The sequence below is a fragment of the Hyperolius riggenbachi genome, chromosome 2 (genome assembly GCF_040937935.1).
Source record: "Hyperolius riggenbachi isolate aHypRig1 chromosome 2, aHypRig1.pri, whole genome shotgun sequence".
Classification (NCBI taxonomy): Eukaryota; Metazoa; Chordata; class Amphibia; order Anura; family Hyperoliidae; genus Hyperolius; species Hyperolius riggenbachi.
The window spans coordinates 295764175-295780333 of NC_090647.1; the positions used below are offsets into that span (position 1 = coordinate 295764175).

General features: G+C 48.1%; 1 protein-coding gene across 1 annotated transcript in view; it reads right to left on the minus strand.

Moving 5' to 3' along the window:
- Positions 1-12450, minus strand: part of RCAN3 (RCAN family member 3) — a 52392-nt gene extending 39942 nt beyond the window's left edge. The window contains exon 1 of the mRNA XM_068268976.1: positions 12311-12450. The gene's annotated coding sequence lies outside the window, so the exon portion shown is untranslated. The remainder of the gene's footprint in view (positions 1-12310) is intronic.
- Between the last annotated feature and the right edge of the window lie 3709 nt (positions 12451-16159).

The following is a 16159-nucleotide window of genomic DNA, read 5'->3' on the forward strand; positions in this document are numbered from 1 at the left end:
TAGCAGGCAGTTGCCACCAGCTCAGATGTACATGCAAAGGAACAGGCACCACACCTCTGCCTGTGCCAAGTACTTGCAACTGCCTTGCAGATCCACAGGGGCAGCTGACATTGCATCCTGCAATTCATAACCCCTAATGCACTTACACTTTCAATGTACAAAATACCTTCATCTCATTTTGAGGATTTATCTGGCTTTACTCTACCTCCTCATTCACAAACAAAAAGCTTTCTCTCTGACTTAAAGGGAACCCGAGGTGAGAGGGATATGGAGGTTGCCATATGCATTTCCTTGTAAACAATGCCAGTTGCCTGGCAGCCCTGTTGATCTTCTGGCATAAGTAGTTGAGTCAAAACCCTGGAACAAGCATTTGGGAAATCCAACCTGAGTCAGAGTACCTGATCTGCTGCATGCTTGTTCACGGTGCCAGGCAACGTGTTTTGTTTAAAAGAAAATAAATACAACAGCCTCCATATCCCTCTCAGAAATCCCAGTTCAGAACTAACAATAAAAAACTGTGTTGCTCCTCCTCCTCAAAGAGTCCTATGCTGATAAGGAAGGGGTCCTAGCTAAGAACCCCAAAGGGCATTGTAAAACCATCCTGAAGACTTCAGGTTTCTTTTCAAGGAAACCACCTTGAAGACGAACCCTGCATACTTCAGAATAAAATATTACAACCTCTATGTATTTTATTGGCTATAGTAAAGTCCCTGCTATCCGGCACCAAAGGGGATCAGCTGATGCAGGATAAGTGTGCTTCCAGGTGGCTTGAGGCTCCATGTTAAAAATAGGCCAAGCTAATAGTTCTATACCCCACTCTATATACATACCATGAACGCTGTATTAAATGTTAGAGCAACTGAAATTGAGAAGAGATATTGAGGCTGCCACATGTATTTCCTTTTAAACAATACCAGTTGCCTGGCAGTCCTGCAAATCTGTTTGGCTGCAGTAGTGTCTGAATAACACCAAAGACAAGCATGCAGCTAATCTTGTCGGATCTGACAATAATGTCAGAAACACCTGATCTGCTGCATTCTTGTTCAGGGGCTATGGCTAATAGTATTGGGGTCAGAGGATCAGCAGGGCAGCCAGGCAAAGCCTTCTCGCTTAAGTTGTCCTTTAAGCACAGCAGAATTCACAAACAGCCAAAGAAGTTGGCCTTCACCACTGTGTGTACGGCTGGTGGCTTGTGCTGGTTGGTTGAGACTGCTGGTTAGTTGAGTAACAGATAACCAAGACTCTGGGTTGGGGTGTCTGTAAGAAGCCCCAGGTAAGTAAAGTCATTTTTTTTTGGGGGGGGGGGGGGGGGAGCTCAGCGTAGGTGTGCTAAACTGGAATGTTTATTGTCTTTCATGAAAACAATGCTTTTAATTACAGTTTAGAAAGTTCTAGTTTTGTCTCAGCCATCCCCAGGAAACCCTTCTGAATTATCTCTATGGTCTTTATCAAACACTAGATAGGCAGCAAAGCAATAGTAGTACGTATCCACGCGTGTACATAGGTGCATGAGCGTGGCCACTTTCAGCTGCCTATGAGCGGTTGGAAAGTGGTTAAGAGTTGTGAGACCAGTATCAAATGTCTGTACAGGAGAGCTGGAGTATTTAACCACTTCACCACTGAGGGGTTTTACCCCCTGAGCACCAGAGCAATTTTCACCTTTCAGCGCTCCTTCCATTCATTCGTCTATAACTTTATCATTACTTATCGCAATGAAATGAACTATATCTTGTTTTTTCCGCCACCAATTAGGCTTTCTTTAGGTGGGACATTATGCCAAGAATAATTTTTTTCTAAATGTGTTTTAATGGGAAAATAGGAAAAATGTGGGGAAAAAAAATAATTATTTTTCAGTTTTCGGCCATTATAGTTTTTAAATAATGCATGCTACTGTAATTAAAACCCATGAAACGTATTTGCCCTTTTGTCCCGGTTGTAAAACCATTTAAATTATGTCCCTATCACAATGTTTGGCGCCAATATTTTATTTGGAAATAAAGGTGCATTTTTTTCATTTTTGCGTCCATCCCTAATTACAAGCCCATAGTTTATAAAGTAACAGTGTTATACCCTCTTGACATAAATATTTAAAAAGTTCAGTCCCTAAGGTAACTTTATGTATTTTTTTTAATTGTAAATTTTTTAATTTTTTTTTAATTACAAAAAATAAATAAATGGGGAGTGTGGGAGGTAATGAGTTAATTTTATATGTAAAAGTCATTTATTTGTATGTGAAAAATGTGTAGGGTGTAGTTTACTATTTGGCCACAAGATGGCCACAGTAACTTTTGGTTTTAATGCGACCTCCAAGCTTCCTTCAGGAAGCTTGGAGGAAGAATAAGGAGGCTGGACACGTGAGTTTTTTCTCACAATGATCGCGCTGCCCATAGGAGAGCAGCTGATCATTGCGGGGCTTAGATCAACGAACGGGAATGGATTTTCCCGTTCATTGATCTCTGGGCGAGCGGGCGGCGGCGTGTTTACTAGCGGCGGGCGGCGTGTTTACGAGCGGGAGCGCGGGCAGCGTCGGGAACGCGGAAAGTACGTGTTTCTCCGTCCCTGGTTGTTAAAGGATGGAAAAAGGGGCGGAGAAATACGTACGCGCGGGGGTAAACTGGTTAAGTATTGCACTGTAAGTATTGCACTGCTCACACATGGGAGGTGCTTACTGCATTAACCACAATAGATTTTTCACCAAAAATTTATGCAGTAGTCTCTTAGGCCAAGTGCACACCAAAACCGCTAGCAGATCCTCAAAACGCTAGCGGTTTTTGGAGCAGATTTCAGAGCGATTCTAGGCATGTTTAGAGACGTTTTCTAAACATGCCTAGCGTTTTTGGGAGCGTTTTTGTGTAGAAATTACAAATATTGTTACAGTAAAAGCTGTTACTGAACAGCTTCTGTAACAAAACCGCCTGGAAAACCGCTCTGATGTAGCGTTTTCCAGAGCGGTTTGCGTTTTTCCTATACTTTAGAGGCAGAAACGCTTCTGCAAACCGCAAACGTGCAGCAGGAGGCATGTTTGTGGTTTGCTAAAAACCTCAAACCGCTGGTGTGTACCATCTCATTGAAATACATTAGCGAAGCATTTCACTGACGGAAGCGGTTTGCGGATCGTTGTAAAAACCTCTCGGTGTGCACTGGGCCTTAAGGCTCATACACACATCAGACTATAGTCTTTGGAAAATGAAAGATCAGAGACCAATCTTACCACCCTTCATGTAGTATGAGAGCCATACTCTACACAGTCTATTCTATGGAGCTGAACTCCCCATCAGATAAAATCTTTGCAAGATGCTGCACACACAGATGCTGTACAGACACAAAAGATCAGTATCTGCAAAAGATCTGTTCCTGCCAAAAATCCATTCCAGCAAAATGCAATGATAGTCTATGGGATCTGCAGATCATCATACACACATGATTTAACTGACATTCATCTGCAGATCAAGCAACCATCCGCAGATCTGCAAATCCATCCTGGTGGATCTGATCTGCAGATGAATGTCAGTTAAATCATGTGTGTATGATGATCTGCAGATCCCATAGACTATCATTGCATTTTGCAGGAATGGATTTTTGGCAGGAACAGATCTTTGGCAGCTACAGATCTTTTGAGTGTGTGCAGCATCTTTGTGTGCAGCATCTTGCAAAGATTTCTGTCTGATGGGGAGTTCAGCTCCATAGAAAAGACTGTGAAGGTATGGCTCTCATACTACATGAAGGGTGGTAAGATTGGTCTGTGATCTTTCATTTTCCAAAGACTATAGTCTGATGTGTGTATGCACCTTTACACATACAAAAGAAACCTTGGCAAAAACACACCTATGATGCATCAACTTTGTCATTAAAGCAGTAGGATTAGCCATACTATGCCAGGGAAAAAAATAAAAACACATAAGTAGATAAATACTTCATCTACTTACATAGCACATGTATTGTACTGTCCACATTTTGATTTCAGTGAATTTTATATAGTAAAAGAGAATTCTGTTTCTGGTGGGAACCATGTCTTTTGCCCACAGTTTAGGGTAAATCCTGATGTCAATTCTGCCCTTTTTTTTCCCTCCTCAGCCTTGCATGTAAACACAAGTGGGAGGGGATCTTGTTTTTTCAGATAAGCAGCTAGGCAGGGAAATAAATGTAATGCTGGGGATACATGGTTCGTTTTGAACCGTGTATCGAGCCGCACGTTAGATTGTGGCGCATCCCCGCTCATCCCCACGCGCGGCTGGATCGATTCCTGCTCGTCCCCGCGGGCAGTTCTTTATCTTCTCTTCGTTTCTGACCATTGTCCTGCCCGCAGTATCGAGCGGTGGTATCAGGAAGGTCGGAAATGATCAGTGCTGCCATCAGCGCTCGATTACACGGTTCAAAACGAACCGTGTATCCCCAGCATAAGAGGAATATATTATAGATAAAAAGAACCCCCAGCATGCAACTGTTTGGCACTGACTACTAAAGGGCCAGTGCTCCTTTTGATAACTCCAAATCATAACAGCAGAAAAAGTTTTGAAAGCAGGATTAGCATCTTTATCACTTAATACACTCAGACCAGTTGCTGTTTTGATTTTTATGTCGACAATCCCGCTTTAAAGGACAACCGAGGTGGCATGATGAGATAGACATGTGTATGTACAGTGCCAAGCACACAAATAACTATAGTGTTCCTTTTTCTTTCTCCCCCTGAAAGAGTTAAACATCAGATAGGCCAGTGACAGTTTCTGCCCGGTCGGACTAGGTCAGACTATAGCATAAAGGTCCGTACACACGCCAGACTGCAGGCAACGGCGGGTCTGTCGTCACCTCCCGCTGGGCGGGTTTTCAGCACAGTCCGGCGTGTGTACAGTCTGTCAGCAGACTGATAAGGCTGTTTCTGAGCGATCCGCCAGGCGGATCGCTCAGAAACAGCCGTATCAGTCTGCAGACAGTCTATAGCAAAGGAACTTGTGCACAGGACTGCAGCTATTACAGCCTGAGTGCAGCTTCCCAAGTATACTCACTGTACATAGCTTGAAGAAAAAACAGCGGTAGTACACATCCGGCTAAAACTTAGCATTTATTCCAAACTTGTTAAAAACTGTTTCCAGGCAATACACAAATGGAGAGAGGTACAGGCAGAGAGAAGGTCAACAGCCGTTTCGCGCCTATATAGAGTGGCGCATCATCAAGATCTCTCTGCCTGTACCTCTCTCCATTTGTGTATTGCCTGGAAACAGTTTTTAACAAGTTTGGAATAAATGCTAAGTTTTAGCCGGATGTGCACTACCGCTGTTTTTTCTTCAGTCTGCAGACAGACTGTACACACGCCGGACTGTCGCTGGAACGCCCGCCCAGCGGGAGGTGACGACGGACCCGTCGTTGCCTGCAGTCCGGCGTGTGTACGGACCTTAACCCTCATTGATAAGTGATTACAGCCATAAAATACTTTCCTGTTAGTAAATGGCTTATGAGAGCAGGAAAGAGATAAATAAGGTCAATAATTCATAGATTTGAGCTCTGACATACTTCAATGAAATGTCATTGAGCAGAGATAATGAAACAGTAAAAAAAATTAAAAACTAGATTTAAATATAAAATAAAACTGTGGGACATCTAAAAAAGTCATGTTTAAGAGGTGGATGATAGATACAATTGTTTTTCTCATCAGTTTATTTTCCCCTCAGATGTCCAACACACATGTATAATTAAAAAAAAAAAAAAAAAGGGGGAACATCCTGGCCAGGAACGCGCTTATTTAAAGAGCGCACGACAAACAGATTTTGCACAATCACCAAGCATCTGCTTTTGCAAGAAGCATGGGCTTCTGCTGTCAGTTGGGCACCCAACCACCACATCGCCCCATTGTGCTCACCGCTGACTACACATTAGCACTGTTTCCAAAACTGTACAATTTTTACTAACTGCCTAACGTCCTGCAAGAAATCTCACCTCAAGCTGGTATCTACGACAGCTTCCCAATGGGTATATTGCTCATTTATATGGCTGACCACTGCAACATATACTTCCTAGAAAGGCGCTTCCAATATTGCATTAGATCTTACTCTGGACAGTACTGTCACAGCTCCATCAACAAAAGTCATGTCTCAGGACTGGCAAACTAATTTAGCTTCCCAGCGGATGTACTGCACATGGAGTCAATCTCTGCATTGTATACTTGCCGTCTCAGTGGTGAGCCCTGGCTCACTTCCGCACTGTAACGTTGCCAGTGCACTGGTGGGAGACAGGTGGATTGTTCTACTACTGGAGCAGTAGCATGGAGCTTTGCCCATGGGAGAGCCGCTAGCCGCATTTGACATCAGCTGTGCCCGTGGTGGCAAAAATGTAGCACAGTGCTGCTAAAGTCAGGCATCCACCGTGACCAAACAGCTGCAGCTTGAGCCGGAGAGATAGGATGGCATGGCGTGGTCAATTACACGTGCAAACACTCCCCTTGAAAGCCACGCCCATCTACATGTTTCATCCTGCCTCCCGGGGCTTTCTCAAGATGGCTAGTATTTAATATAATCAGCGCTCCTGGTCAGGATGTTCATGTTTTTATACGTGTTGATTTTAAAGGACAAAGCGTGAGACCAGTAGGCAGATCCATCCCTCAGCAAGGTCGTCCAATTAAAATTAGAGATCAAATCGAGTGTGTGCCCGAGGCTTAGAGCCAGTGACGGGTCCTCCAGCTATTACTACTCTACCGGAGCTCCTGCGGAGTATTAACGTCAGAGCGCACTCACCTGTCTGGCTAGTGCGCTCCCTCCTGTGTCCTTCTGTCATCTGGTGCCTGTACTCCATGACCTGGAGGTGTTAGAGTACATACTGCTGCCAGGTCAAGGAATACAACCACCAGGAAGGATGGAAGAACGCAGGTTGGAGCTGCCAGTCAAACAACTAAGTGGTAAGTGTGATCTGCTACCACTAATACTCTGTGGGGGCCCAGGGGAGCAGTATTAGCAGGGGAAGCCCTGAGGGCCCATTACTGACTCTAGTTGAGTGGTGATCCTATAGTTTTTCAATAGATTTCATGCTGTAATCTATTAAAGGACACCTGATGTGAGAGGGATATGGAGGCTGACAAATTGCCTGGCTATCCTGTTGACCCCTGCATCTAATTCTTTTAGCCATAGCCCCTGAAAAAGCATGCAGATCAGGTACCCTGGCTGAGTCTGACTGGATTAGCTGCATACTTGTTTCAGGTTAGTGATTCATACACTACTGAAGCCAAGACAGCCAAGTGATCAGCAGGACTGCCAGATAACTGTTATAGTTTAAAAGGAAATAAATATGGCAGCCTCAGTATCTCTCTCACTTCAGATGTCCTTTAAAAAAATCTATTCTAATGTGCAGTGTGTAGCAATAATAAAATAGGTCCCTCTCATATCAGATGTCAATCAGGGCACCTTGGGTAGCAATCTGCCGGTGTATAGTAGGCTTTATAAATGGAATATGTGTTGAGAGGTATTTGGATTTGGCTATAAGAACAATTATTTAGCTTTCGTGAACGCCTTTTAGATGGCGGAAGTGTAAGAAGATGGAGAGCATTAAAGAGAGGTGACAGCTTAGGTGAGTTATTCCCCACTAAAGCCCCGTACTCACGGGCTGCAAATGTTGCCTGTCGCCAGCACACGTGAGCGTGTGGGCGACAGGCCGGCGACAGCTTCTCGCCAGGTCCCTCCGCGTACACATGCGGAAGAGGGACCAGCGGCGAGGCGGAAGCTGTCGCCGACGTTCCTCCTCCCCCCCGCCGGAAGCTCCATTTGATACAATGGAGGTTGCTGTCGCTAGTCCGCGTACTCACGCGGACTAGCGACAGTTGCGGGGGAGGTGCGGCGGCGACTGTCGCCATGCGATTGAAACTTTCAATCGCATGGCGACATGAGCGGCGGGCGACAGTTCGGGGTGCGCGCGCGTGCGGCGGCCCATACTCACGAGCGACCTGTCGCCGCAACACGCGCGCGCCGTGTGTTGAGGCGACAAAAGTCCCTCGTGAGTATGGGCCATTACACAGCCCGGGACGATTTCTCTTTTTTAGAAGCTCTCTCTCTCATCCCTATTGAATCACAATAGCTGGATTTTAAGCCTGAGGGCTTATTCACAGTTGCAGAGCTGCGTTTTAAACTCTTACAATGCAGCTTATTGCACTGCAATGGTAAGCCTATGGGACGTTCACAGTGCAATGTTCGTGTCGTATTGTAACGTGTAGCGTTATAGTAACGCACTGCTACAGTGCGTTACTTCTAAACGCACATATTACCAGGTACAGGAAAGCATACTTTTCATTGCCTGTATGCGACAGTAACGCAGCATTAATGTGAGTTACCACCTTTTTTTGCGGGGAGTTGTAATACTGCATTGTGACTTTAACAGCGCATTACAACGCAACGACCCACTGTGAATGTAGCCTAAATCCAGGTTCTTAAAAAAAAAAAAATTAAAAACTATTTGCTACAAATACTATGGAAAGAAGGCAGAGAAATCACAGGTTGTTACTGCAGTCTGTCTTCCCATTGAGCTGTCCCCCTCACTTTCCCTCCCCAGAGCCTGAATGGCGCATTGTGGCTTAAGTGCATTCACACTATATCTGTTGCACTGCGTAATAGTTCTGCATGTGAACTCACTGCCCATACAATTTTATGGGCCTGTTCACGTCTCTGCAATGTAATAGATCACTCTATTCTAACTTGCTGTATGCAGCTTGTTCCTGGATATCATGGGTAAATATGTGCATACATTCCCTTGCCAAGCAGACAATGTCCATTGCAGTTCATACACACTTTATGCAATGCTCAGTGTGAATCCACCCTTTGGGCCTTTCTTACACTGTGTAAGTTGCATTGTGATCAAATTGAGTCAAAAAGTCACACTGTATGGTACAATGAACATATGCCTCACTTTCACTGTAAACACACGCAAAAAGAAGAAAGGGGGAAAAACAAAAAACAAAAAAAAAGGAAGGGATGCCTCTATTGAAGATACTTCATGTGTGGCAGAAAGCGATTGAAATTCTCACAGAAGGTGGGCACAGAATCAGAGCAATTTTTGGATAGCTGGAAGCGAAGTTAGTGGTTTTATAAACTGAGGAGTCGGATTATTGTTTTATCGATTCCACAGCTGTGCCAGGGCGGTGGAGCCGCGAGTAGTTGGCGCAATTTTTGGGTACCTGGAGTCAGAGGCAATGATGGATTGAGATAAAATGGGGCCCTAGGCAAAATAGTAGCTTTGGCTCATCCATAGGGTTGGTTCACACGGACGCTTGGCGGCGTCTACCGCCAAGCGTTCGGGACTCGTCGGCTAAACGCTCCCATTCAAGTGAATTCCGAGTGCGCAAAAGTAGCGTTCCGATCCCGATTTAACGTATCATTTAGGCCCTAGAAGCCGCATGCGACATCCAGGTTCGGCTAGTAGGGATGAAAAACGCCGATCTCGACGGGAAGCCGACGATCGCCATACCGCCGCCCCCGAACGAGACATCACAGGACGACGCGGCTTCCCGGCCACCTGCCGTCCATGTGAACCAGCCCTACCGGTCCTTTAGGCTATCTGAGGTGGGAGACAGTGCAGAGAAAGTGGGAGTTGGGCCCCCTGAAATCCACTGGGCCCCAGGCACCCGCTTAGGTTGCCATGTGGATAATTCTGCCCTGGCTCAGTGGCTTCATAAACTAAGGAGTTAGAATTGGCGGATTTTTGTACCCAGGGCCGGATTTCTGGCAAGCCCACCTAGGCCGTGGCCTAGGGCGCCATATAACTGACCCTTGTTTAGGCCGGCTAGGGGGCATTTTATTACTTGATTTAAAAGCAAACATACTTTCAAAGCGCCCGCCACCCGCCCGCGCTATCATTCATTCTGGCCGCCGGATCCACTCTCCTCCACCATTACACATGCAGCCAGCACTGTAACATGACATGAGGCAGCCAGACCCAGTCCGTCCGCAGCCGCCCTCTGCAAACTCTGATGCAGGGCGGCTGGCCGCGGACAGAGCGGGTCTGACTGCCTCATGTCATGCTGGCTGCTTGTGTAATGGTGGAGGTGAGAGTAACCGGCGAGCTGAATGAATGAAGGATAGGGCGGGCAGCGGGTGCTTTGAAAGTACGTTTGAACAGTGCAGCAAGGCTGGATGGTCGGGGCTGAAGTCTGCAGACACACGTGGAGGAAGATCCTGTGTGCAGAAGCAGCAAACATACAGCTGCAGGCAACTTAAGTGAGCCTGCAGTTCAGCCTGGCCTGCCCGGGAGAAGAACGTCCACTTCCTGCAGAAATGAAGAGACGCAGGGCAGCTGTTTGTTCCTCTCCCCTCCCGTACAGTCAAACACATCAAAGCACGGGGGAAGGTGAGACTGCTCAGCTGAACGGAATTCAGCTCACATGGGAGAAGCAGGATTCTTGTGCAGCCTTCACTGGCTAGTGGCTGCAGGAAGCTGGAAGATCCTGATGTGTCTGTGTCCCTGATGCTGTTTCTGGCCTGCATGCATGTGAGTACCTGTCCTACTCCTGAGTCCTGACACCTTCTTCCCCACCCCACAGCGTTAGGTGGCCTATTTGACCCCTTGCTCTCTATTGAGGTACCACTTCTCCCAGCAAATCCACCCCATTTATATAGGTACTACAGCTATCAGCCTGTCCCTCCTCCTCAGAGCTCCCAGCAAGCACTCCAGCCCCCCTCCTTTGTAGAGGCACTACAGCTGCCAGCATGCTCCATGGAGGCACCAGAGATCCCAGCATTCTCCACCCCCCTTCCATAGAGGCACCACAGATCCCAGCATGCACCTCCTCCATATACAGTAGTACTGTATTGTGATTTCCCTCAGGGCCCCAGTGCTATCTGGTGACCCTCCCTCTTGTCTCTCCCAAAGTGAAATATGGTCCCCTGGAGCTTCTGTGTATTTGCACAAAAGCACACAGACACCCGGCCAGCATGCTCCTCTGCATGTTTTTCCGTCTTGAGTATGCACATGTCCACTGGAGTATGTACACGCCATTAGGTTACAGAGATGAGGTGCCCACAAGGATAAAGCACACAGAAGAGCAAGCGGGCCGGACAGGTGAGTGTGATCCACTAAAAATGTTCTGCATGGGCTTCGGGGGCCCAGCAGCCGTCTTTGAGGCCCTAGGGGACAATCCAATACTATATGGGAGCTGTGGTTCCTCTATAGAAGAGTAGGTGCATGCTGGGAGCTGTGGTGCCTCTATGGAGGGAAGGAGCATGCTTGGAGCTGTGGTACTTCTATAAAGCGGGTGTAGGGCTTGCTGGCAGCTGTAGTGCCTCTATAGAGGGGGAAGGGGTAGTCCAGGGGCTTCCTGTATCTTCCTATACCTCAACCTTTCCAGTGGTGAGTAGGTTCCTTCAGTATGCAACTGCAACTGTGGGCGAGTGTATCTGTACTGGGCATGGCTGCACAAGTAAGGTCCGCACATGCCCAGTAATGTGCACAAAAAGTAAAGTAAAAAATAGCCTTGCACAAGTGCCTTAGTTCTATTGGCCATGCACAGACCTTACTTGTGCATGATCTGTATGGACACGCTCACCACGCCTGCAGAATTAAGAAACCTATTCAAGCAGAGAGTGACCCAGTGCTGGAACAGTGGGGTGTATGACGTCTCCTTTAGTAGTTTCAGGTACTGTTAGTTTTAGGTACTGTTCTTTTTTTATGTTTGGGAGGGGGGGCGGTGGTGAAATTTGTTGTGTACTGATATATATTAGGGGGGGGGGGGGGGGGGCTGGTGACAGACGGCCTAGGGCGGTAGAAAGTACAAATCCGGCCCTGTTTGTACCCACTTCACACCCCTGTTTAAACCAGCAACAAAAATCAAAACAGTTTCTACAGTTCAGGATTTGCTACACGATTCCGTTCTAACAAGAATTTTTTAATCAAGAAGACAGAATTTCTATAATATTTTCCCCCTGGAAAATACTGGGTCTTAATATTGTATAAATAAAGCTCCCCGCCGTGATTTTGTTGCAGGTGCACTAAAGTCCATTACTGTTTGACTCGACAGTCTTCCCCCCAACAGATCTGCATAACACCGAGGATGCGCGGAGGAACACACAGGGGCAGCCGCTACACACGAGCAGGAATCCGGTAACAAACACAGCACGACAAGCAGCAGCAGCGGCGGGTGACACCTGGTACTGCAGGAAATCACAGTCCCCAGGCAGGGCAGCGCGCTGATGAACACTTGTGACAGCATCAGGCCATGTCGGTGTGCGATAACAACGCAGCTACTACAGACAGCCAAGTCTTTGGCTCCCACCGCTGCCGTCTGTCACACACAACTGCAAAAGCACAATGACGATCTATCTATCTGCTCTGGCAGTACAATTACCTGATGGTAACCCAACACCTGCTGTACCGCCCCTCGCACCTCATCCCCTACTGCTCCTGCTCCGGTGTTACATGAAATCCTGTAGCCACTGGATCCCCTGCCAGCGTGCACGAGCCTGAGGGCGTTCCAGCAGCGCTCTTGCTTACTGCGCAGGCGTAATAGAGAGCAGAGCGCAGTCCCGAACACAGCAGATCAGCTGACCCGCCCAGATCCTCCCTCTGCTGCAGTTGCCTGAGAGATTAACTCTTTGTGGCTAGCAGTGCAGCTAAAGGCTCTCCGTAAAATCCTTTTTACTGCCTTCAACAATACAGCATAAGAAAGCATTTAACCCTTTCCACTCTTACCTTATTGTGTCTATGAAAGGCAACATGTGAGCGTATCTCTCATTTCTCATGTATGCAGTAAGGAAGCCTCTGTTTTTGCTCTCTTATTCTACTCCCCTTGTGGCATGTGTAAAAATTGTTTGTACTATCTCACCATGTACCTTCTGGCCCCCTCTAAGGATGGCCATACTTGGATATATTTATTATCATTACTGATTTATATAGCACCAAGATATTCCACGGCAGTGTACAAATATAGAAACAAAATTAGGGTACATAATAACACAGACCCACACTTCACCCACCATATTCCTACCAGGGCCGGGCCGAGGCATAGGCTGGAGAGGCTCCAGCCTCAGGGCGCAGTGTAGGGGGGACGCACAATTCATTCAGCTGTCATTCCTAATTGTGTTTGAAGCAGCAATAAATAAGAAAAGGGGATAGATAGCAGTGACTGCAAGCCAGATAACTAGATATTAAGGTGTTGGGGAGGTTGTGGGCCCTGTGGCACCTCTTAGTCTAATAGCGATCAGTGTGTGACAGCTGGGGTGGGAGGGATGGAGGGGCGCACTTTGGTGTCTCAGCCTTGGGTGCTGGAGGACCTTGTCCCAGCTCTGATTCCTACCAACCCTTTGCCACCCCTCCACCACTACCTCATGCTATTCCTCCACCTGCTTCTCCAGCTGGTCCCAGTACTTTCTCCCTCCATCCTCAACCCACCCATCCCTAGACCCCCACTGGTCCCTAAACTCCCAGCCACCCCCCTTCCAGCCCCTCCACACTCCTCTTGCATCCGCAGACCACACCATAATAATCTCATTCCCATCCATACAACCCCCAGGCACTCTCTACCTCTGTTTTGTGGTCTATGGAATGCCAGATCTGTCCGCAACAAGCTCACATCCATCCATGAGCTCTTCTTCTCCAAATCCCTCATCTTCCTCGCCCTCACAGAGACATGGCTCACCCCCTCTGACTGTACCGCAGCCGCTGCTCTCTCCTATGGGGGACTGCATCTCAGTCACACCCCCAGACCTGACAACAGGTCTGGAGGAGGAGTGGGCCTGCTTCTTTCCACATCCTGCACCTTCCGGGTCCTATCACCGCCCCCTTCATTGCACTTCTCATCCTTTGAGGCCCATGTAATCCGCCTGTACAACCTCTCCCAGCCATCATTGCGGTCCTATATCACCCCCCATCTGCTCCAACTTCACTCTTCCTGGACAACCTGGCCTCCTGGCTCCCCCACATCCTGTCATCTGACCTCCCCACCGTCATACTCGGGGATTTCAACTTACCGATCAATGAGCCTATCTCCACTGCTGCCAAGCAGCTACTCTCCCTCACCAAATCCCTTGGTCTCTCTCAGCACACAAATTCTCAAAGTCCACCTCCCTCAGCAACCTGGACATCGCACCTTTCCCTATCGCTGACCATCACCTCCTCACCTTCACTATCTCCCCACCAACAACTTCTCTCCTCACCCCTCAGCCTGGTCGATGGGAGAGAGACCTACGTAATCTCAGCCCAAATGTCCTAGCAAGTCCCCTTCTCTCCCTCTCCTCCCACCTACCCACCCTAATATGCCCCAATGAAGCGGCTGCACAATATAACCTTGCCCTCTCATCTGCTTTAGATCAATTAAATCAAGCTGCCCCCTCAATCTTCCACCCTAACAAGCCCCCCAACCCTGGCACAACACCCACACACGTAACCTCAGGAAAGCAAACTCGAGCAGCCGAACTGGAGGAAATCACATCTCAATTCTGACTTCCTAGATTACAAGGACAAACTGTTACTCTTCCACACTGCCCTCTCTGAGGCTAAACAAAGGTACTTTGCAGCACTGATTGGAACCCAAGCTTCCAACCCTCGACAGCTTTTTGCTACCTTCAATTCCCTCCTAAACCCCAGCTCCTCCCTCTCAGCCAACGACTTTGCCAACCACTTCACCACTAAAATTGCAAAAATATGCAATGAAATTTCCCTCCTCCATCCCTCCCTTCCCAACGCCTCTCAGGTTGTCCCCTTGCCTTCCCTCCCAGCTGCTCCCCTGTCTCATCCACCCCTCGCCTCTTTTGCTCCTGCCACCATTGATGAAGTCAGCCTGCTGCTAGTGGCTTCCCCCCCCCACATCCTCTCCCTGTGACCCGGTACCCGAGAATACTCTTCGTCCCCACTTCCCTGACCTGGCCCCAGTCCTCACCTCCTTGTTCAATCTCTCCCTTTCCACAGTCATCTTCGCCAAAGCATTCAAACAGGCCACTGTACTTCCCCTGCTTAAAAAACCCTCACTCGACCCATCCCTACCCTCAAACTACAGCCCAATCTCCCTCCTTCCCTATGCTTCTAAACTCCTTGAATACCTAGTCCACCAACGCATTACCCAATACATCAACACCAATACCCTACTTGACCCCCTACAGTCTGGATTCCGACCTGCACACTCAACTGAAACAGCCCTCGCCAAGGTGGTCAACGACCTTACCCTTGCCAGGGCCAAAGGCAGTTATTCCATCCTGCTCCTCCTTGACCTCTCTGCAGCATTTGACACTGTTGACCACTCCCTCCTCCTCCAATCACTACAGTCCATAGGCATCCATGGATCTCCTCCTACCTATCCAATCGCTCCTTCACCACTTCCTTCAATGGCTCCTCCTCAACCCCTGCCCCCCTCTCAGTTGGGGTCCCCCAGGGCTCTGTTCCAGGCCCCCTTCTTTTCTCCATATACACTTCCTCAATTGGCAAGCTTATCTCCTCCCTGGGCTTCAATTACCACCTTTATGCAGATGACACTCAGATTTACCTCCATACCCACGATCTCTTATCCACCACCATAAACAAGGTCTCCTCGTGTCTCTCAGCAATTTCCTCCTGGATGTCAGCTAGGTTCCTAAAGTTTAACCTAGACAAAACTGAGCTCCTGATCGTTCCACCCCATGCTGCTGCACCCCTCCCAGATTTCCACCTCACAATCGACAACGCAACCATTCTCCCTACCTCCCAGGCCCGCTGTCTGGGTGTCACCTTGGACTCTGACCTCTCCTTCATCCCACACATCCAAAACATCACCAGAGCCTGCAATTTCCACCTCCGTAATATCTCCAAGATCCGCCCCTTCTTAACCCCGGACACGGCCAAACTGCTCATCCATGCCCTCATCATCTCCCGCCTTGATTATTGTAACTCCCTCCTTTCTCGCCTCCCCCTGAAACGCACTGCCTCTCTTCAATCAGTGATGAACGCGGCTGCAAGACTCATCCATTCTTCGCACCGCTCTGCATCCACATCTCCCCTTTGTGAATCCCTGCACTGGCTCCCTATCCGTTTCAGGATAAGTTTCAAGATTCTATGCCTAACGTATAAATCTGTGCACAAAACCTGCCCTACCTATCTCGGAGCTTGTTCACAGTTATACACCAGGTCGCCCCCTCCGTTCCTCCAACGACCTTCGCCTCACCAGCCCACGCATTTCACACTCCCATGCCCGCCTGCAGGATTTCTCAAGAGCTGCCCCCACCCTCTG